The sequence below is a fragment of the Peromyscus eremicus genome, chromosome X (genome assembly GCF_949786415.1).
Source record: "Peromyscus eremicus chromosome X, PerEre_H2_v1, whole genome shotgun sequence".
NCBI lineage: Eukaryota > Metazoa > Chordata > Mammalia > Rodentia > Cricetidae > Peromyscus > Peromyscus eremicus.
The window spans coordinates 6,245,410-6,268,294 of record NC_081439.1 but is presented as its reverse complement, the minus strand read 5'-3'; the positions used below and the strand labels follow the sequence as shown (position 1 = coordinate 6,268,294).

Genomic DNA, 22,885 nt, shown 5'->3' with positions numbered 1-22,885 from the left:
AATTTGATCTTTTCTGTGCTTCACATTTGGGAGGACCTTTAACATTGAAAACATGATTTTAGAGCCAGCCAGGAGGTGAGAGACCTGCTGACAGGCACCATCAATGCTGCCACCAACGGAACTCCGTTCCCACAGAACACCCTCCACTGCCCACCCACACCTACCCCAGCATTCTCCCAGTGGACAGCCCTCTCCTGCAACATCTGCAGACCCTATAGGCACAAGCACCACCCATACCAGTTGGAAGAACAAGTAAGTGACTGCTCTCCCATCTGTACTGTCCCAACCTCCAGGCCCTAAGCCCCAAGCCACATCACATTCCCCCCCACCTCCCATCTCAACCCAGCAGGCAGCCAGCAGATAAGAGACCTTCAGGCAGGCTGCACCACCACCCCTGACACCCATTGGACCCTATGACCTGAAAGACCTACTTCACAGCCCAAGACCACCAAGCCCATCATCCTCTCCCCCTGGCCAGCTGTCCCCCACAACATCAGCAACCTCTAGAGGCACAAAACCAGCTACACCAGTTGGAAGGTCAGGTTGAGTCCCAGATCTCCCAGCTAAACTGCTCCAATCTCTAGGCCCTGAACCCTAGGGCACATCCTGTGCCCATCCCCCTCCCATCTCAACCCACCAAGGCAGCTGGGTCCTGCCCCCACTCTGGTGGAACCCCACTGCTCTGCTGCAGACCCCAGCAGGCAGTCAGCAGGGGAGAGACCTGCAGGCAGCACCAGCACTGCCACCCAGTGGACTCTGTTCCCACAAGATCCACTCCACCACCAAACCACACCTATCCCAGCATCCTCCACTGGACAGCCCTCTCCTCCAACATCAGCAGACCCTAGAGGCACAATCACCACCCACACCAATTGGAAGCATACCAGCCCTTATAGGCACAAGCACCACTTACGCCAGTTTGAAGAACAGATAGGTAAACACCTGTGTAAGAATACAGTCAACAACATAAAGAGCAATATGGCACCACCAGAACTCAGTGGTCCTACAACAGCAAGACCTGAACATCCCAATGCAGATGAAGCAGAAGAAAATGACCTTAAAAATAACTTTATGAAGGTGATAGAGGCCCTTAAAGAGGAAATGAAAAATTCTCTTAAAGAAATCGAGGAAAAGACAAACAGATTGATTTCTTCCAATTGGAAGAAATCAATAAATACCAAAAAGAAAGCCAGGAAAAAAAATCAAACAGGTGAAGCAAACAGTTTAAGACTTGAAAACTGAAATAGAGGCAATAAAGAAAACACAAACCAAGTGAATCCAGAAATGGAAAATCGGAGTAAACAAACAGGAACCACAGATGCAAGCATAACCAACAGAATATAAGAGATGGAAGAGAGAATCTCAGGCATTCAAGAAATGATAGAGGAAATAGATTCATCGGTCAAAGAAAATGTTAAATCCAAAAAATTCTTAACACAAAACATCCAGGAAATCTGAGACATTATGAAAAGACCAAACCTAAGAATAATGGGGATAGAAAAAGGAGAACTCCAGCTCAAAGGCACAGAAAATATATTCAACAAAATCATAGAAGAAAACTTCCCCAACCTAAAGAAGGACATGTCTATGAGGGTACAAGACGCTTACAGAACACTAAATAAACTGGACCAGAAAAAAAAAAGTCCCATCATCACATAATAATCAAAACTCTAACATACAGAATAAAGAAAGAATATTAAGAGCTGTAAAAGAAAAAGGCCAAATTAACCTATAAAGGCAGACATATCAGAATTACATCTGATTTCTCAATGGATAATCTAAAAGCCAGAAGGTCCTGGACAGATGTTTTGCAGACACTAAGAGACAATGAATGCCAGCCCAGACTACTAGAGCCAGCAAACCTTTCTGTCACCATAGATGGAGAAAACAAGATATTGCATGACAAAACCAGATTTAAACAATACCTATCCACAAATCCAGCCCTAAAGAAAGTACTAGAAGGAAAACTCCAACCCAAGAAAGTTGGCTGCCTTCATGAAACAGAGGCAACAGATATCTCACACCAGAAAAACCCAAAGAATGGAAACACACACACACTACTACCACCACCACCACCAAAACTAAAAGTAACAGGAATTGACAATCACTGGTAATTAATATCCCTTAATATCAATGGACTCAATTTGCCTATAAAAAGACATAGGCTAACAGAATGGATATGAAAATAGGATCCTTCCTTCTGCTGCATACAAGAAACACACCTCAACTTCAAGGACAGATAATACCTCAGAGTAAAGGGTTGGGAAAATACTTTCCAATCAAATGGAGCCAAGAACCAAGCTGGTATAGCTATCCTAATAGCTAACAAAGTAGACTTCAAGCAAAAATTAATCAACAGAGATGGAGAAAGACATTTTGTATTCATCAAAGGAGACATCCATCAAGATGAAGTCTTAATTCTGAACATTTATGCCCCAAATACAAGGGCACCCACATTTGTAAAGGAAACATTTCTAAAGATTAAATCACACATCAACCCCACATATTAATAGTGGGAGATTTCAACACTCCACTCTCACCAATGGACGGGTCTGCCAGACAGAAATTAACAGAGAAATAAGGCAACTAACAGAAGTTATGACTCAAATGGACTTAATAGACATCTACAGAACATTTCAACCAAACACCGAGAATACCCCTTCTCAGCACTTCATGGAACCTTCTCTAAAATTGACCACATGCTAGGTCAAAAAGCAAATCTCAACAGATACAAAAAACTGGAATGACTCCTTATATCTTATTGGATAACCATGGGTTAAAGTTAGAATTCGACAACAATACAAACTACAGAAAGCTTAGAAACTCATGAAAACTGAATAACTCTCAACTGAATTACCACTGTGTCAAGAAAGAAATAAAGAAAGAAATTAAAGACTTCCTAGATTTCAATGACAATGAATGTACAACATACCTAAACTTATGGGACCCAATGAAATCAGTGCTAAGAGGAAAGTTCATGGCATTAAATGCCTACATAAGGAATTTGGAGAAATCTCACACTAGTGACTTAACAGCACACTTGAAAGCTCTAGAACAAAAAAGAAGCATACTTACCTAGGAGGAGTAGATGGCAGGAAATGATCAAAGCCAAGGCTGAAATCAACAAAACAGAAACAGAAAACAATACAAAGAATCAAGGAAACAAAGAGTTGGTACTTTGAGAAAATCCACAAGATAGAAAAACCCTTATCCAAAGTAACCAAAAGGCAGACAGAGAATATCCAAATTAACAAAATCAGAAGTGAGATGGAGCACATAACAACAGACACTGAGGAAATCCAGAGAATCATTAGATTATACTTCAAAAAGTTGTACTCCACAAAATTGGAAAATCTAAAAGAAATGGACAATTTTCTTGATCAGTACCATATAACAAAACTAAATCAAGACCAGATAAATAAATTAAATAGACCTATAACCCCTAAGGAAATAGAAGCAGTCATTAAAAATCTCCCAACCAAAAAACGCCCAGGACCAGAAAATTTTAGGCCAGAATTCTACAAGAATTTCAAAGAAGAGCTAATACCAATACTTCTCAAATTGTTTGACACAATAGAAACAGAAGGAACATTGCCTTTTTATGAGGCTACAGTTACTCTGATACCCAAACCACACAAAGGTGCAGCAAAGAAAGAGAATTACAGACCAATCTCTGTTATGAACATTGATGCAAAAATATTCATTAAAATACTGGCAAACCAAATCCAAGAACACATTAAAAAAAACATCCACCATGATTAAGTAGTCTTTATCCCACAGATGCAGGGATGGTTCAACATATAAAATTAATTGACAGTTAATCCACCATATAAACAAACTGAAAGAAAAAAAAAACACAATCATCTCATTAGATGATAAAGGTCTTGGAGACATCAAGGATACAAGGAACATAGATAAACATAGTTTGTTTGTTTTTTTGTTTTTGTTTTTTGAGACAGGGTTTCTCTGTGTAGCTTTGCGCCTTTCCTGGAACTCACTTGGTAGCCCAGGCTGGCCTTGAACTCACAGAGATCCGCCTGCCTCTGCCTCCCGAGTGCTGGGATTAAAGGCGTGCGCCACCACCGCCCGGCTAGATAAACATAGTAAAAGCTATATCCATCAAGCCTACAGCCAACATCAAATTAAATGGAGAGAAACTCAAAGCAATTCACTAAAATCAAGAACAAGACTAGGCTGTTCACTCTTTCCATATCTATTTAATATAGTACTCAAAGTTCTAGCTAGAGCAATAAGACAACTAAAGGAGATTAAGAGGATACAAATTAGAAAGGAAGAAATCAAAATTTCAATATTTGCAGATGATATGATTGTATACAAAAGTGACCCCAGAAATTCTACCAGGGATCTCCTATAGCTGATAAACACCTTCTGTAATGTAATGGGACATAAGACTAACTAAAAAAAAAAAAAAATCAGTGGCCCTCCTATATACAAATGATAAATGGGCTGAGAAAGAAATCAGGGAAACAAGCCCCTTTATAATAGCCACAAATAATATGAAATATCTTGGGATAACTCTAACCAAACAAGTGAAAAACCTGTATGACAAGAACTTTAAGTCTTTGAAGAAAGAAATTGAAGAAGATACCAGAAAATGGAAAGATCGCCCATGCTCATGAATTGGTAGGATTAACATAGTGAAAATGGCATTCTTATCAAAAACAATCTACAGATTCAACACAATCCCCATCAAAATCCCAACACAATTCTTCACAGACCTCAAAAGAATAATACTCAACTTCATATGGAAAAACAAAAAACCTATTATAGCTAAAACAATCCTGTACAATAAAGGAACTTTTGGAGGCATCACAATCCCTGACTTCAAGCTCTACTATAGAGCTGTAGTAATAAAAACAACTTGGTACTGGCATAAAAACAGACACAAGGAACCGAATCGAAGACCATGATAGAAATCCATATACCTATAAACACCTGATTTTTCATAAAGAAGTCAAAATTATTCAGTGGAAAAGGAAAGCATCTTCAACAAATGGTACTGGAATAACTGGATGTGGACATGTAGAAGAATGCAAATAGATCCATATCCATTGCCCTGCACAAAACTCAAGTCCAAGTGGATCAAAGACCTCAACATAAATCCAATTACACTGAACCTGATAGAAGAGAAAGTGGGACCTAGCCTTTAACACATTAGCACAGGAGACTACTTCCTGAATATAACACCAGTAGCACAGACACTGAGATTGACAATTAATAAATGGAACCCCCTGAAACTGAAAATCTTCTGTAAGGAAAAGGACATGGTTAATAAGACAAAATGGCAGCCTACAGGATGGAAATATATCTTTACCAACCCCACATATGACAGAAGGCTGGTCTCCCAAATATGTAAGGAACTCAAGAAACTAGACGTCAAAATACCAAATAATCCAATTAAAAAATTGGGTACAGATCTAAACAGAGCATTCTCAACAGAATTTCAAATGGCCTAACTAAATTTAAAGAATTGTTCAACATAGTTAGTCATCAAGGAAATGCAAATCCAAATGACTTTGAGATACCATCTTACACCTGTCAGAATGGCTAAAATCAAAAACACTGATGACAGCTTATGTTGGAGAGGATGTAGAGTAAGGGGAACACTCCCCCACTACTGGTGGGAGTGCAAACTAGTACAGCCACTTTGGATATCAATATGGTGGTTTCTCATAAAAATGGAAATCAATCTACCTCAAGACCCAGCTATATGAATATTGGGCATATACCCAAACAATGCTCAATCATACCACAAGGATACTTGCTCAACTGTGTTCATAGCAGAATTATTCATAATAGTCAGAACCTGGAAACAACCTAGATGCCCCTCGACTGAAGAATGGATAAAGAAAATGTGGTACATTTACACAATGGAGTATTACTCAGCTGTAAAAAAAACCACAATGATTTCATGAAATTTACAGGCAAATGGATGGAACTAGAAAAAAATCATCCTGAGTGAGGTAACCCAGTCCCAGAAAGAAAAACATGGTATGTACTCACTCATAAGTGGATATTAGGAGTAAAGTACAAGATAACCAAACTGCAATCCACAGCCTCAGAGAGGCTAGACAACAGAGAAGGCCCAAAGAGGGATGCATGTATTTCCCTGGGAGGGAGAAGAGATCTCCTGGGTAAACTGGGGGTGGGAGGAGATGGGGAGATGGGAACTTGAGGGAGAGGGTTGGGCAGGCTGGGCAGGAAAGCCAGGTTGAGGGCAGGACTGAGGGTGAGAGTAAAGAAAGACATCTTGATAGGGGAGGGGGACATTTCAGGGTTAGGCAGAAACCTGGTGCCAGGGAAACTCCCAGGAATCCACAAGGATGACCCCACCTAAGTCTCCCAGAAATAGTAGAGAGGGTGCCTAATTGTCATAAGATACCCTTTACCCAGTAACTGATGGAAAGCAGATGCAGAGATCCATAGCCAAGCACTGGGCAGATCTCTGGGAGTCCTCCTGAAGAAAAGGAAGAGGGATCATAAGAGCCAGGGTGCTCAAGGTCATGAGGGAGGAACCCACAGAGACAGCTGACCTGAGCTGGAGGAGGGAGCACATGGACTCTGGATCAACAGTCAGGGAGCTTGCATGGAATCGAACTAGACCCTCTGCATGTGTGTGACAGTTGCGTAGCTTGGTCTGTTTGTTTGTAAGGCTCCTAGCAGTGAGATCAGGACCTGTGCCAGGCACTTAGCTGGCTTTTGGAAGTCTGATTCCCATGCTGGATTAGCTTTTCCAGCCTTGATGCGGGAGGAGGAATTGGGTCCTGCCACAACTTGATGTGCCATGCTTTGCTCAAGCCCATGGGAAGCCTTCCCCTTTTCTGAAGGGATATAGAGGAGGAGTGGATGGAGGGGGAGGATAGATGAGAATGGGAGGAAATGGAAGGAGAGGAGGGAGGGGGAACTGTGGTTGGTGTGTAAAATAAATGAAAAAAATGTTAAATAAAATTAAAAAATAAAGTAATAAGGCTGAGCAAGCCATGGGGAGCAAGCCAGTAAGCATCACCCCTCCATGGACTCTACATCAGCTCATACCTCTAGATTCCTGCCCTGTTTGAGTTTCTGTCCTGACTTCCTTTGATGATGAACCCTGATATGGAAGTGTAAGCCAAATAAATCCTTTGTTCCTCAAGTTGCTTTTTGGTCATAGTGTTTCATTGCAGCAATAGAAACCCTGACTAAGAAAACTTTTAACACAGGCACTAAGATCAACAGTTAATAAATGGGACTTGATGAAACTGAAAAGCTTCTCAGCATGCACACGGCCTTCACAGATCTGCACCAGGTCCTCTGTGTATACATTACGGCTTCCAGGTTAGTGTTTTTGTGGGATTCCCTTGAGTGTGTAAACAAGTGTCTCTCTGCTTATTGCACTGTCTCTTGGGCTCTTTTCCTTCTGTTTGTCTTGTCCAACTCTGACATGTTAGTTTTTGTCTTACATTATCATATTTTATTTTGTTGCTATCCTTTAGAATCCTGTTCTTTTCTAATGAGAGACAGAGAAGGGGTGGATCCAGACAGGAGGGGATCTGAGCAGGAACTAGGAGTGTGTGGGGGGGGGGACCATAATCAGGATATATTGTGAGAAAAAAATGTTTTCAATAAAAGGAATAAAGAAAAGTTTAAAAAAAGAAAATATGATTTTATTAAATCCTGGTAAACATTAATCCATTGTTTCTTTGATTGTTTCCTTCCCTCAAATTTCTTGCTCCATTTTTATGAATCTCTGATTAAAGAGATATTCAACTTATTGGACAAACTAGTCTGTGTCTCTTGATTTTCTTTTATATTTTCTATCCCTTTCCTCAAATTAAGTGAACTCTTCTTTTAATTTTCAAGACTATACCTACATCTTTCCTTGTTCCTTTTCATGAATTGTATTTTATATGCAATGTTTCTTAAATATCTATAAGGATTTTGTGTTTTCTGTAACTTACCCTTTTATCAATATCTGCTATGATAGTCTAAGATCTTGAAATGTATTAACATAGTCTGGTAAATAGGCCTACTGTGCTTAGCAATTTCTTTCCAGAACCACTATGAAAATGTCTTATGGCACATTTACCATTTATTTTGTGAATATATTCTGAACACCTTGAACACTGAAGGTACAATGCCAGACACTGATAAATAAGGAGCTTATAGTCTATTGTAGTGCTTCTGTAATTTTTATTTTTAAATTCTTGCTTGCTTCACGTTTTTATAGTAAACTCTTTGCATATCTCTGAAGAAAAATTTGTCAAGGGATAATTTTAGTCATTTGTTTATAAAAACAACAGAAACACTGAACTTAAAGAAATGTTTTGGCATGGCTGGGAAGATGGCTCAGTCCATATATTGCTTACTACACAAGCATGCAGACCCCAGTTCGAGCACCAGACTACACAGAATTCAAAAGCTGGGCATAGTAGCACATGCTTTTAATCCCAGTATGGAGAGGCAAAGACACACATCTCCCTGAGACTCATTGGCCAGCCCGCCTAGCCTACTCAATTTTAAGTTGCGGGCCAGTGGTTGATCTTGTTTATAAGAACAAGGTAGATGTCTCCTGAGGCATGATACCCAAGGTTGCCAGTGTTGACCTCTGACCTCCATATTCATGTCTGCACATATGCATTCAAGACTTCATGCACCAATATACACACATACACACACACACACACACACACACACCATGCATACACACACACTTTAGCAAACTTCATACTCCCCATCACCACAGTCATATTGGTCAATGCATAATTGGTCTCATGAGCTGGACATGCTTCTTGAAATTCTATTGTCTGAATGAATGTATTAAAGCTATATAACCATTTCCCCCTTATCCATGCTTATGGATCTCTATAAGAAAGGCACAAAATAATATATCTAATGTATTGTATACTTCTGAACCCACATTCAGCACACTCCTCTGCATACTGCTTGCCAAACAGTTTTTGAAACTCTTGTGTTCAATCAGATATCCAGGATATTTAATCCCAACTAGATGAACCCAAAAGTATAGTAACAGATGCCACCATTACTATCCTCCTAGGAAAGAATGTGTTATAACAGAAAGAGCACACCCTTGGCAACACACAAATCTGAAGTCATATGAGACAGATGAAGAGGATCCACCTCTCTTGGGCACCAAGTAGGTATTAAATACCATGAAATCACTATTAATATCTTTTAACAATAACTATTAAGATTATTGCTAAATTCTCTTTGGTGTTTCTTGTGTTCTTTCAGATGGGATCATACTTTGTAGCCCAGGCTGGTCATGAACTCATTGCAATTTTCCTCCTTTAGCTTCCTAAATGCTAGAATTACAGGATGATTCACTACACATAGCCTGTTCCTTAAACTTATATTCGTAATCACTCATGACGTTCATTTTTCTGTAATCAAGCAAAGATCAGTTGTGGGATGTGATAATTTGATGCCTTAGTTAGCATCTGCTGGACGCTTGCTTGCTGCCCTGGCTGCCTTGAGCAAAAAGACTGTCAGTCAAACAGCCAACTGGACAACCTTTTATGCTACTCCCAGCCATCTGGAACACTCCACTGACACCCTGAGAAAACTATAGTACAATTGCAGCTGATTAGGCTCGCTCCTGAAGGCACAGCCTTAGACAGGGGTTCTTGAAACAGTTTGCATCAAACTTTTTGCTATCACCAATTTTGACAAGCTCTAGACGACCCTCAAACCATTTCTACCTAGGCCAGAAGGGGGGTGCTTCCTCTGAGGGCCTCGCAGAGTGCAAAGAGATTCGATTGTGATTTGTCCAAACTATAAAGCTACCAACTGTTTCTTCCTGAGTACAGCTAAAGGATCCTCTCCGCAGCCAGCTGATTGGCTCCAGTGTCCTGTATATTACCTCCTAGATGAGTGTTCTCAGTAACCTTAATGTCTGAGCTGGATTTTCATGTTTTCTCTTCTTCATGAAGTGGGAATTAATCATTATAATATCTGCAGTTGAATCTACTGGTTATCCACGGACCAAAGACTATTGGAAAGTCTGTAACTATTAACCTCATTACAAGGGCTGAAAGACAGTTTATGTACAGGCATCTTCTTTGCTGGGGATACTTCTTAACTCTCTCTCTCTCTCTCTCTCTCTCTCTCTCTCTCTCTCTCTCTCTCTCTCTCTCTCTCTCCTCTCCTCCTTTTCTCTCTCCCTCTCCCTCCATCTATCTAGATTTCTCAGCCATCTAACTCTGTGATCTCCTCAATAACATGTTTAGTATCCCTTTGTACTTAGGTCAACACTGGCCTTACTTCTTCCTTCTGCTTTGTTAATACTGAAGCAGTCTGTGTTGTCCATAAAGTCTAGAACAACTTTTATTTGCAACCTTCAGCATGATTGGAGGCCTTGTTAAAGCATCAATTGTTGGTCTCACTCCAAGCTTCTCTTTTAGAGGGCCTTAATGGTGCCTGAAAACCTGAATTTTTAACATGCTAGTAGTCTCAATACCATCTTTTGAAAACCCTTAAAATTCATCATCTCAAAACTGCATTAAGGAAGCAGGCAGGTAGTTACCTACTATCAGCTGCAGAGTCCCATGGGTGACACTTCTTTCTGCACATTCTTCCCATCATTTGTGTTCTCTGATCCAAGTAGCATTTTTTTTTGCCATTTTGAATTTTTAATTAAGGGACACACAGATTCCAGGGTTTTGGTTTGTGAATATAAGGCTGGGGTTGTGGCTACAGGTTCACAGGAGAGCTCTTTCTTTCCTGTTTACTAATACTGGTGAACACTGATTGTCAACTTAGCAGGATCTAGAACCATCTAGGAGACATATCTTTGGACATGTCTGTGAAAGGGTGTTTAACCTGGGCTAACCGAGGTGAGAAGACTCATCCAAAATGTGGACAGCACCATTCTGTGGGCCGGGGGCTCAGACTGAGGAAACAGGAGGAAGGAAGCTGAATCACAGGATTCATTCCTCTCTGCTTGCAGACTATGGACGCCCGACGACCATCAGCCTCATGCTCCTGCTGCTGTGTCTTCTTCATCCTAATATGTCGTATCCCAGATGCTCAGCCAGAATAAACAACACACTCCTTAAGCTGGTTTATTTTACTTCCCGGCTGGCCCTCTGAAGGATTTTCTTGTCCTCGCCACTCAGGAGTATAGTAGGTATGTGCTACTGTATCTGGTTCCATCATTCCTGGAGATTTGCACAACTTCTCTTGTTTGCACAAGTGCTTTGCCCACTGGGCCATCAGCATAACACTATTTATCACTCACATCCTAGGGATGCCGAGTTGTCTTTTGTGTGAAGAGGCAAAAAAGGCCAACTCTGAAGGAGGGGTTCATTTAGCTGAGATTCACTCTGGTAGCTGCCATCTCAATGCCAATCTCTCCTTCTTCCTTAGTCACAGGATCTTCTTTTGTTCATTACAGCAATAAACCTAGTCAAATACCCAATACACTCATCTTTCTTGTGACAAGAACAGGAGATAGAAACTGGTTGGGCAGTTTTAGTCCAGAGACCTGGAAAAAGGAGCATTCTTGTCCTTGACTGAAGCCAAAAATGGCCAAACACCCTAATTGTTGTGCTAGAAACCTCATCCAACTACTGAGGGATCTGGATGCAGAGATCCATGGCTAGGCCCCGGGTGGATCTCTGGGAGTCCAATTAGCGAGAATGAGGAGGGTTTATATGAGCGAGAATTGTTGAGACCAAGGTTGGATAAAGCACAGGGACAAATAGCCAAACGAATGGAAACACACGAACTATGAACCAATGGCTGAGGGGTCACCAACTGGATCAGGCCCTCTGAATGGGTGAGACAGTTGATTAGCTTGATCTGTTTGGGAGGCATCCAGGCAGTGGGACCGGGTCCTGTGCTCATTGCATGAGTCGGCTGTTTGAAACCTGGGGCCTATGCAGGGTCGCTTGGCTCGGCCTGGGAGGAGGGGACTGGACCTACCTGGACTGAGTCTACCAGGTTGATCTCAGTCCGTGGGGAAGGCTTTGCCTTGGAGGAGATTGGAATGGGGGGTGGGCTGGGGGGAAGGTGAAGGGGGCGGGAGGGGGGAGAACAAGGGAATCTGTGGCTGATATGTAGAACTGAATTGTACTGCAAAATAAAAATAAAAATAATTAAAAAAAAAAACAAAACAGCAGGATAGCCGGGGGCATGTACCACCACCGCCTGGCATTCAATAATGGATCTTAACAAGAAGCTGCATAGTGGAAGGGCAGGGTCACTTCAGAGAAAGAGAAAAAGACCCAGTGCCAGGAAAAACATACTTAGGCCTTTGGTCAGCATCCCCAAAAGAGAAAGAAGAGAAAATTTAAGTTAGGACTTTAGAGAGAACTCCAAAAGGTGGGCAGGCCTAGCATGGAAAGCACTGTCTTGGGAAACAGCTTCTGGGAGGGATCACATCATTTCATGAAGGGAATAATTATTCTTCCCATTATCTTTAGAATGTTGTCAGGTCAAACAGCTGCCATGTGGACCACTTTTCCTGTTGGGCTAATTTCTTGGCCAGTAGATTGATTGATGGGTTTACCTGGACTAATTCTTAGAGGAGTATGTGATTTTCTAATCTTTGGAACAGATCTGAACATCATATCTCCACCCAGGGCCAGAGATAGAACTCAGATGCCTTTTAAATTTTTTATTTTACTGGGAGAAAGGAGCTTCAAAAAAAAAAAAAAAAACCAAACAAAGAAAAAAAAACACTGTGGCACCTCCACCTTTTCCAATGATATTTGGCCCCTAAGGAGGTACAAAGTTGATGTTTCCTTTCCTAGTGCTGTCAGGAAAATGGAAAGGCGAGGTCCATCCTCAGTGGCTTCCAAGCTATTTGACATGCTCTGTCAAGAGTTGATACCTTGGCCTGGCAGTGATGGCTCACACCTTTAATCCCAGCACTCAAGAGGTAGAGGAAGGTGGATCTTTGAGTGTGAGTCCAGCCAGCACTACACAGAGAAACCCTGTCTCAAAAATTAAAAAAAAAGTTGATACCCTAAAGTCATTCAGGAGATGGGCTGAAATTGAGGTGAAGGTTTAGAGTTTCCTTTCTGGCTGACTTTCAAGCCTTGGAAAGTGACCAAGGAGACTCAAATATTAGAATTAAACTGCAGTGGGACCGTCTGAGTGTACATCAACTGTAAACAAGAGGAGATAAAATTAAGAGAGTGGCTGAGTATACAAGGTCCACAGATTAATGTCATTGCTATTTATGTTATGAGAGATATAGCACATTTCCACCATAAAGATCCATAGATCCAATTCTAGTGCTGTTCAACAAAAGGGATGGGCAACTGAACTGGAATTTTGGTCACATCCTCACATAGAGTTTCCAGGCAGCTTTGAGAAAGGAGAAGAAAGATTATAAGAAGCCAGACAAGAAATTAGGGTTCCAAACATTCTGGCATTTCTGACCTCCAGCTAGGACAGATTCAAGTAGCATTTTTGCACTAACTTTTTTTGTGTTAATAAAGCGATTTGAACAAACTAAAGAAACAGTTCCACCCAAGTCCAACAAGCAATGAGTTTAATTGATTTTACTTTGTAGTAGCATGGGCACTTCTGGATGATTACAGCACTGAAAAAAGTGCCCCTTCACATATATGCTATCAACCACTGTTTATCTTTAGGGATATATGAGTCCCTGAGCCCCTACCTGAGGGGGTTGGTAGTTGCTGAGGGGAGGGACATTTTCTTCAGTGGTGTGGCCACCTATAAGTTGCTTATAATCCTGTAAGTGACTCCCACACATGCTTATATAAGTAACTCCAGTTAAATTCACAGGTTCATCGAACTAGACTTGAATGGACTTATTTCTTTGGTATCTTGTTGGTGCCATATCTGACATAAGTACATATTTACTCACATATCTCCATAAAAGTTAGTACAATACTTGATGTCCAATGGGAGGCTCTGAAGACCCAAAGATGCATTTGAGAGGAGCACTTGAATTGTCTGTGGAGTGAGTGAGTGATAAAAATATGCAATGGAAGATAATCTGTCCCGGGGGAGGGGGGGTGTATCCTGGAGGTCATACCAATGTGGCCATCATTCCCCCAGTAGTATGGGATGGCACACCTAACTTTTGCAGTGAATGAAATGATATGCGACTAAGGCTGCTCCATCAAAAGGCAGTCTGTCTATAGAGGGCATTCCATGGTGACATAGAGTGACAAACCTTGATGGATGGTGTCTACCATGAGGACAGAGATGTTCCCAAATGACTGGCCATAGAATATATTATAATTCCTGAAGTTAGCATGTATGGCATGAGATCATAATCAGACTGTGGCATCAGTTATGTGGGTATTGCTTTGGGTGGTAATACACACAACTGAGGCTGAGCTTTCTCCCTCAGTCACATGAAGGAGTGACTATAACAAGAGAATTAACACAGATGTTAAACTTGCACTTGCCTGTGGATTGGCAGGAAAAGTGGAAAGCCAGAAAGATGAGGTATTGTCTTGTTATCTCTTGTGACTAAAGTCTTAAAAAGAAGAGGACAAATTATATCTGTACTAAATTGTCTCCCCTGGGATCCATGAACTTGGAACCTATGGGAAGAGAAGAAGGAAGAAAGTCAGGTAGAAGTGATAGAAGAAACTCCATGTCCAACCCTTAATTCAGTGGAAGAGAAAACTCAGTGAGACAGTACACAGTTGATGACCTCAGTAATGGCACACTAGAGGGAACTATTGTAATCAGGGAGTACCCTGCTTTTGAACTGCTTAAATTGGGGAAGATTTTTGAAAAAAAAAAAAAAGCATGAAAGAGGCCTTTACAGCTTGCCTGGGGAGACTGATAGTTAGTCATAGATGGGAGAAGTCTGAGGGTTGTGGAAGTACAGAAACAGTAGCATAACTGGTCACTTCATCCATAAGACAAAAGCTGCTTAATCTGAGCAATAGAAGGTAAATCAGCTGTGATGGACAGACTCACATGAGCTATTAGGTACATTTGTTCTTTGCCACCTGAGGTCCTCAAGAACATCAGGCGCTGGAGGACAGTAGAGGAAGGACAGGCATCACTGTAGAAACTGGACATGAGGGAGGCAGTGTTTGATGTCCAGTTCACTAGGCCAGACAGCACTGTGCTTACAGGAGAGTTAGGAAAGAGGTTGATTCAATGGGAACCTTATGACTGGTATATAGATATAACAATTTTTCTAAGCTCCATGGTAGCACATGAGCTATACAAGGTGGGAGAGCCTCTGGTAGAGCTGAATGATTTAGATAGGCAGGTAAACTGGGTTCAAAAAAGTGCTAAAGAACACAAAAGGAGAATAGAAAAGGAAAAAGCAGACAAATGGATTCTATCTAGGTCATTCAAAGGCCAATGTGCTATGATCTGTGTCTGGCCAAAGTTTCTAGGGAACAGTTGACAGAAAGGTAAGTTAAGTGCAAATGAGGAATTGGACAACTTATTATCTGAGCGGCAGTTGATGGATAGTGTAAATGCTAAAAAGGATCCAAATGAAGAAGACTGAGTTTGTCCTGGGTGTAAGAAGTTATCTCCCTATAGTAACTTGTTTACAATCCGTCTTTCAATAAAGTGCACAGAGCAGGGGGTGGGGGCCAGGGGGCGGCGTGGGGGGAGGAGATTGGTCACTAAGTCTGCTGCCATCACAGCACTCCAATGTGGCTTGATGGAGGGATGGCAGCTTCAGCCATAGCCCCCGCCTAGGACCTGCCATGCTTGAAATGTCAGCTCATTAGTAATTGTTGCAGACATGGCAGACAGGATCCCAGCCCTGTCCCCTCTTGGCCTTGTGCCAGGCTGAGCAGCTTACACTGGCTCCATGAAACATGTCAGAGGTACAAAGTGGAACGATGCATGAGGACCCAATGGCAGCACCCCAGGGTGAGGAAGTAGGACAGCTAGTGGAGAACGAGTGCAGATTATAAAGGGCTAACTGAGATAATGCTCTCTATCTATACCACTGTTCCTGAAGCAGGATAGAAATGCAAGGAAAAGGCTAGTGATAGGGGAAGTTAAAAGCCCCACATCCTGGAGTTTGTTTGAACCTTCTCACCAGCTGAGAATCAAGAGGTCCAGTACAATTAGTAACACTGGCTATAGATATTGCTAAAATATAAATAACATTCTTTTCACAAAGTACTAGTTTATGTCAAAGTGGTAATGAACCAGGCTTAAGGTCATCTGAATGTGTATGACCTTGGATAAGGCCTCATTCCTTTTCTGGGAATCTTAAAGAAGATCATTAACTCCTTGCATAGTTTACTGTAGGCACCCTGCTTTCCTTCATCCTTGTGATCTTATCAATTATAATCCTATAAAGCACCCTCTGGGACCACCCTCTGATCTCATTTAGGTTACTTATCAACTCTCTGAAGAAAACAGCTTCAACACCCACCAGAATTCTCTATCTGACAATTCTAAAGACAATGAAGTGCCCTTCTCTCCTAGAAAGGCCACACCAATGTTCTTTGTTTCTTCCTGAACATTGTCATCTTTGTTCCATTCCCCTTTTTGATTACAGTTATATTCAAATACCTTTATTAAATGACATCTCTGATTCATACCGGCTTGTCCTAAAGTTCTTTTCTGCATGGAAGCCACAAGTCTTAGTTTAGCCCAAGTTGAAGTCCCTAAAATATTAGGGGAACTCTTCAGGCTGCTGCAGGTGACAGAGTGTGCATCCTTTCCCTGTCCCTCTTGATAGTGCCCAACATACATCTTCTGAGGAAATAACTGATATAAATGACTAAATGTTTTCATGCTGTATTGGACATGCTAACATTTTTCTTCAGTGTCCCGGTAGCTGCTGACTTCTGAGACCAATTGGAAATTGCTTGGAATGAAGAGTGGTTGGCCTTCAGAGATCCTACACTCCCGTAAGTGGTTTTACGTTACAGACGATATGATGATGGCCTCTGAGAGATTTACAGATTTAGAAAAGCATCAAAAAGATGTGAAAGCACACCCAAAGGAGGAACAGTACACAGTTAACATAGGATGCAAGGTTCAGGCATGGCTGTGAATTTTGTTTTTGCTGGGGGAAACAGACGATACCTGACAAACTGAAAAACCCTTTAAAAAACCTGTGCTTGTAAACATTAGGACAATGGTTAAAGAGTTTGAATGAAGTTTGGATTTGGAAAGACAGTTGCAGAATAATAAGTGAATATGACTCACACAAAAGAACCCCAGTTCCAGGGCTTTGATAGCTCCCTAGAATTGCTGGGTGTGGGGTGAGGGGGTGTCTCTGAGTCTGCTAAAATAATAGAGGCCCATTGCCACTGATGTTCGTTGCTCACAAGAACTAGATGGTAAGATTCCATTGCTGAAGATGTCATATTCTTTGGTCACAGGACAAGGGAAAATCAAACTGTAGCCAGGATGGAAGTTTCTCCCATGCTAGCTACCTCACATAGTGCAAGATGGTGCTATACAGGCTGATAAAGGAAAATTGTCATTGACCATCTCTGTCAAGCTGTGAACCCTGAGAGCTATCAACATGCTAAGCAAGATGAAATAATACAACTACTAGGAGCACAAGCTAGGAGATGATAAATATTTGTTATTTGTAACTATTACAATTTGGAGTAATTTATTATGTGGCCATAGATAACAAATACAGTACTCTTTTGTCCTTGTGACAACAAAGGGTGGCAGAGCTGGAGAAAAAAAAAAAAAACACTCAAAAGAAACCTTGTTTCTATGGCAACAAGTCACTGTTTCCTAATGCCCAGTATAAACACTGGATAATAATTCCAATGGTTTGAACACATAGATTCCCTCAATTTAAAGAGGAATTAAATGTCAAAGGAGGCAGAGACAGTAGGCCTCTCAATAGGGCCCTTGCTCCAGGAATCACACCATTGTGGCTCCCATGCATTCCAGAGGTTGTTTGAGGAAGGAGAATGCCAAGTAGGGGAATTACAGTAAGAGAAAGCCAGCTAAGTCCTCCTCTTCCTCCTAGCCGAATAGGTAGGCCATTACTTGCTTTCAGATACTCTGTGAAGAAGAAATGGTAATGGAGGAATAAGATGACCTTGACCTTGATAAGCACCTCTGTTCTTTTCAAGCCACTGCCATCATTACTTCACTGGCACCTCATAATGACCTAATCAGACAGGCAGGAAAAGGCATAGCTTTACATTGGAGATAAGAAAAGTCTACTTACGTGATTTCTGCCTTGCATTAGGGAAAGAACAGCAATCAGAGAAGTGACCCTTTTGATAGTGCAAAACTAGTGCACAGAAGAAGCAGAGGGAGATGCAAGCTGTGAAGCCTGAGAGCTATCAACACGCTAAGCAAGATGAAATAACACAACTACTAGGAGCAGAAGCAATGACTTTCCAATTAGACTGGAGGCCCACTCCACAGGAAGGAATTCATGTCTAGTACTGTAAACCTAGTCAAAAGCCTATGGCTTCATATGTCATAGGTCCTAGGAGGGAAACTCTTGTGATTGTTTTCATCAATGTGTACTATGTCAATTTGCATTCTAAATGTTTGTGTTTGTGCTTGGAGAGGACTTCTACTGTCAGCTCCTTCCGAACAGTGGGTGGGGGCTGCTGTCAAGAATCATACTGGTCAAAGCACTAAGAATAACTGATTGGTGAATACCTAGCCATAAAGTAGACACCTTTATCACTCCCACCAATATTCAGAGAACATCCCAGAAGGGAGGGCAGAAGGAAAGTCAAAACTAGAAGGAAGAGAGGAAGGTTGTGTAACACTGTCCTCTGGGCATGACTTGACCTTTGCCCTTCAGGAAACCTGCACAAAACTGGGGCCTATTAGAATTTCATCATAGAGGAGGGAGGGGCTCAAGAGGCATTGGATAGGAGGGGGATTCATAAGGCCTCATCCCTCCTTGGGGATATGCAAGCAGTTAACAGTTACTGTAAAGAGGGGCTCACAAGGCCCCACCCTTCCCTCTGGATCTATGAGCAGTTAACAGTTTACAGTTACTGGGAGGGGACTCACGCATAAGCAGTTAATAGTTGCTGACAGTGGGCTTATACATCTCCAAACTTCCTTGAGGATATATAAACAATTAACAGTTTCTGGGTGGGGGCTCACAAGGCCCCACCCTTCCTTGAGGATATATACAAAATTACAGTGACTTGCGGCTGGGACCGGAACTCATTAGTCTCTCCTCAAAGATATATAAGCAATTAACTGGTGGGGAGACTTTCCTTTGATGGCATAGTTCCCTGTAGGTAGCCCTTTACTACTTGAAGGTTGAAAAGGTAGAGTTAAGTGTAACCATTTCAAAATGAGTCTGCTCTATGTGCCCTATCCAGAGTTAGGAGATGTTAGGTCACATCTGTCCTGGAAAAGGTAATGCACCAAACTTCTTTATATCTAAATACTGAGAAAAAAGTAAAAAAAAAAAAAGCATAAAAAGTAAAAGCATAATATCTGTGACAAACAGATATCTTGTTGTTTTACCTTAGGTGTTATTCTTCATGATTTACTTGAGAATCAGCACCTTTTTCTAAAAGAGGTAGAGTAAATATTTTGAGGCTACGAGATCTCTAGACTATTGCAAGGATTCAACTCTGTCTTTGTAGAACATTAGACATAGAAATGAGATTTGGCTGTATTTCACTACCACATAGTTCAAAAAATAAACACTGAATTATCTTTGTTGTTTTTTGTAGAAAGGACTAAAATAGGACCCTAGAAAGGGGTGATTAGAATGTTAGTCTTAGATCAGAAATAAACATTTGAGGATGAGATCAGAATCTCTTAGGGAAAGGGTATGGAAAAGAGTGGCTGGGTCTGTAAGAAACTATCCTATTTTGACTGACCATGCTTCTTGTTACCATTAGGTTTACATCTTAGTTGGAAACTATGCTCTTCTTTAAGTCTGTGAGGTGCCGGTCTGTAGGGAAAGGAAGCCATATTCATAGACAAAGTATGCAGCTCCAAAGGATAGAAAAAGAGGTCTCTGAAAATAAGAGACCTCAATCACATGCCCCTGCCTGTGACAGCAGGCAGAAGGAAGTAATAGCAGTAACTCTAAAGATTTCAAAGGGGTGTCTAGAGAGATGGCTGGGTAGTTAAGAGCCCCGGCTGCTCGTCCAAAGGACGCAGATTTAGTTCGCAGCACCCACATGGTAATGCTCATCCATCTTAAACTTCAGTTCCAGGAGATCCAGCACCCTTGCTGGACTCTGTGGCCATCATACTAATATAGCACACTGACATACATGCAGGCTAAACACCCATACATGTAAAAATAAATATAAACATATTTTAATTTAATTTTAAAAAGATTTCAAATGGATTTATTTTGACCTTCTATTACTTGAATTATCTCCTTTTTCTATGGAGTCTTTAAAAATATCCATTGCATTAGGTTCTCTAGTGTGAGTTGTTGGTTTTCTCAAATGCCATGCAATCCTAGCTTGTATATGTGAACTTAGAAAGGTGGAGGCAGGTTGGTTTTTGAGGAAGAAAAGAATAGTTTGTATTGATTTCTCCTGATGCTGTGTCAATCTTCTTTTCTGCTTGAGATGGAAGGCAGAGTATCTTTGGGGGAGCTTTACTTTAGAAGATGAAAAGACAGAAATAGGGAGGCAGGTTGAACACAGTCTCTATTGTCAAAACAAGCATGGATTTATTATGAGATACTCGAGAAGCACTGCAGGACTTGAGACCTTCCCATCCTTCTAATGCAATAGCTTTTCTAGTGAAAAGCAAAGGCGTCTCCATTCCCAAGGATGTGAGAGTGCCACGTCTGCTGCAGCTATTAGGGTGACTGTGTTTCCATCTGAGTTCCACCTTTTCCCCATACCAACTTTGGAGCTTTGGGTTCCAAATTTCTACTTATCAGAGGTTTCTCAGCTGTCTCTTTTCTGGTGCATTCTCCTGTGTGCTGAGCTGAAGTGCCACCTAAATGTCTAGTCTTGCAGCATTTTGTCAAAAATCTCTGGTCAGTCCTTAGCCTGTATCCTTTTTACAACTACAGACATCTTATGGATGCATTTATTCCCGTGTATGTCTTTAGCGTCATTTCATTGGGATTTGGAAAGAAGAGGCCAAGCCTGCTCCTCTGAAGGAACCTACCTGAAGTTTAGGTAAAGCTTATTTCTACTGAAGTCTGTTCTATGGCAAAGAGATTTATTGGAAAGAGCCGGGCCATTTATACTTATTGTTATATAGTGGGTCCATATTTCTAATTCTGCTCCCAGAAGTTTCCTTGGTATTCTCAACATTAGAATGCTGGCTAGCATACACTATTGCTAAATTACACGTGATGCAAATTGAACAATTATATGCAAATGTTAATTGTTATTAAACTACTCATACTGCACAATTAAAATCAATGTGTACATGTTTACAAAGTTTCCTGTTTATCAAATATTTACATATATGTCAGTGGAGTCATATTTCAACCCTTTATGGTAGATGTATCAGCCTAAACTGCACACTGCACAGTCTCAGAGTGGCTACTTAATTTGCTGAGAACTATCCAAATCTTCTGTAACCTACTTCCCTTTCCTGGTACTTAATATTTTGTAACTGGAAACTTAAAATAATAATAGTAACTTCCTCAAAAAGTGATGCTAAGAAAGTACAGTGGTTTTCACTTCTTAGACCAGGGTGTAGGCCACAGCAACTATCCCAGAACTCTTAGGTAGCAGCAGCAGTAGTAATTGTGTTTTATCATTGTCTCCTTAGACACAAATGATAAAAGCACAGAGTCAGTCAAATCACTCTTCGAGTCAATTAATATGAAACAGATCCTTGACGTAAATATGTGTTCTTACTCCTTATAAAGTTCTTTCCAATAGTCCTTGTTTCAGCATGCATAAGAAGATTAAAGAGCCAGCGGAGGCCATTTAAGTTGGGGATTAACACATAAAGCTCTCTCCTCTTCTTAAGCACTAACAAAAGATGTGATGCCGTGAAAACTGTGTGGATAGAAGTGGGGGGGGGTGTCTCCATAAAATGGATCTTCAGTATTTTCTATCTGTACTTCCTTAGCATTAGACTATTAAGTCTTTCCTTGATATGTCACAGTTAGCAAGCAAACATTTGTCCCAGGTAAAAGAGCTCCTTGGGAACATGAACCAGCTCATTTATTTTTGCATTCACAGTGCAGTATACACAAACTTTATATAAAAATTCAAACTCAGAAATTTGTGCCAAAAGTTATTTAAAGGGACATTAAGTGGCAATACTAAACTTATGTATTTACTTCCATATTCTTACATGTTGGAGACAATAAATTTATGAAAGTGAGACTGTCACTGTGCATGTTTCTTTAGAAAACTCATACCACTCGTTTTCTTTGCATGTCAAAAGGGCTCAGCCACCAACAGATCAATAAATAAAGTTTTTTAAAATAAACTAAAAGAGAAAAGCAGCCAGAAGCCTAGGTGCTTATGAACCTGCTGAGACCCGTTATCTTCAGCAGTACTTACCCTCCTTTCTGATCCCGAAATGAGGTTTGAGGACATAGCTTCTCGCATGCCATTATGGTTATGTTTTTCATTCTGTTCCTTCTATTCCCAAGGTGGATATATACTGCAGAGTACCTTCCACATTCTTTCTGAAGCTTCAGAGCTGTGGCATGGAAGCTTTCTAGGATATGGAAGTTTGGTTTGTATCAGGAAGAAAATAGATGTGATATACATGTTTGAATACTTCATGAATATTAATGATAGTGCATGAAAATAACTAGGTAATATTAATAGTATATATATATATATATATATATATATATATATATATATATATATATATAACTGTTATTCTTTTCCATTTTAATTTTTCCACTGTCACAAAGAGTAGATAATTTTACAATAGAAGAAATAGAAAATAAAAAAGCTGATTTTTCTTTCTTATCACAAGGTGCCAGAGGGGCATAGATTAGAGCCTCCATGGACTAAGTGTAAGGCTCTTATCT

General features: G+C 40.8%; 2 long non-coding RNA genes across 2 annotated transcripts; both read left to right on the top strand.

The window, feature by feature from the left end:
• The first annotated feature begins 13 nt into the window (after positions 1 to 13).
• On the top strand, positions 14 to 9,154 carry LOC131899915 (uncharacterized). Its single transcript, XR_009376149.1, has 3 exons — positions 14 to 252; positions 7,221 to 7,335; positions 9,056 to 9,154. It is a non-coding gene; the product is annotated as an uncharacterized LOC131899915 (long non-coding RNA).
• A 1,824-nt stretch (positions 9,155 to 10,978) lies between these two features.
• LOC131899965 (uncharacterized) lies at positions 10,979 to 22,654 on the top strand. Its single transcript, XR_009376156.1, has 4 exons — positions 10,979 to 11,146; positions 16,764 to 16,847; positions 20,981 to 21,050; positions 22,493 to 22,654. It is a non-coding gene; the product is annotated as an uncharacterized LOC131899965 (long non-coding RNA).
• Positions 22,655 to 22,885: the final 231 nt, after the last annotated feature.